Source organism: Antechinus flavipes, chromosome 5 (genome assembly GCF_016432865.1).
Source record: "Antechinus flavipes isolate AdamAnt ecotype Samford, QLD, Australia chromosome 5, AdamAnt_v2, whole genome shotgun sequence".
Taxonomy (NCBI): domain Eukaryota; kingdom Metazoa; phylum Chordata; class Mammalia; order Dasyuromorphia; family Dasyuridae; genus Antechinus; species Antechinus flavipes.
Genome location: NC_067402.1, coordinates 193,128,865 through 193,130,246, shown reverse-complemented (window position 1 = coordinate 193,130,246; position 1,382 = coordinate 193,128,865).

Sequence of the window (1,382 nt, the reverse complement as noted above, 5' to 3'; positions counted from 1 at the left end):
CCTTCAAAAAGCGATCTACTACAGTTATCTCCACTTTGTCTCTGCCCACTATATTCTTAATCCTTACAACAGGTTTCTGATTTTCAAAACTGCTCTCTCTAACGTTACTAATGATCTCTTAGATGCCAAATCCCATGACCTTTTTTCTAAATTCATTCTCATTGAACTTTATGTTGTCTTTGACACTGTTGATTCTATATATTGTCTTCTCTAGGGTTTTGGAACACTGCTTTTTCCTGGTTTTTCTCTTAAGTATCTGAAGTTCCTCTTCTGTCTTCTTTGCTGGATCCTTTTCTAGATTACAATATATAACTATAAGTGTCCCTTAGGATTCTGTCCTGGAGCCTCTTCTCTTTTCCCTCCATGCTATTTCATTAGGTGATCTCATCAGGTCCAATGAATTTAATTACCATCTTTATGCTGATGATTCTCAAATCTATCTATCTTGCCGCAAACTCCCTGCTGACCTCCAATCTTGCATCTCCAGTTGCCTTTTAGACATCTTAAACTTTATGTCTAGTAGGCATCTTTTTCTAAAGTAACATTTGATTCCCCCCTCCCCCCCCCCAATTACATGTAAAAACTTTTTTTAACATTTGTGAATAATAGGTGATGATGATTTGATTGAAATTTAGAACTTCTACTAAACAAAGTCAGACACATGGTCAACAATGGCCCTTGACTGTGACCCTAACAATAACCTTACAAGGTAGACCCTTCCTATAGTATTATCCTACATTTTATAGATGAGGAAATTTATGTTCAGAGAGGTTGTGAATTGCTTATAGTCATTTAACTAGTAAGAATTATGAAGGACTTGAATTCAGGTCTTTCTGTATCCATGCTCAGTACCTTTTTCATTATACCATTAGTAGAAAAAATGAATTGAGACAATTCCTCTGAAATGTATCCTTGGGAAGGGGGAGGCAAATTCTACTTGGTCATCCTCTACTACAGGTTGGAGGGACTCTAAGGCCCAGGAGACAAGAACTTGTGGAGTTTGAAGGTCCTTGAGGGTTCCTTCTGCAAAAGAAGGAAATTTCCCATTTTATCCTAGTTTACCACCTTTTCATATATAGTGCTTGTGTGTGATAACTCTCTGTTAGTATTCCAATCTACTTCCAATCTACTCCTGCCAAAGGAAAAAGAAGTATCAATCAACCAAGTTGATCCCCACCAACTTCTTCTTTTTCTTCCCCTGCCCCCATTAGATCAATATGATTTCTGAATCCCTGCAAAGTGTATCTGACTGCTCTAGTAGTGCTTGAGAATGTGCCCCAGCATGTTCTAAAAACTTGACACTACTCCAAGAAAATCTGAGTTATTTTGGTTTTCTTGAACAGAAGACATGTGACTCCTTAAATGTCACAGTGTAGGGCTTG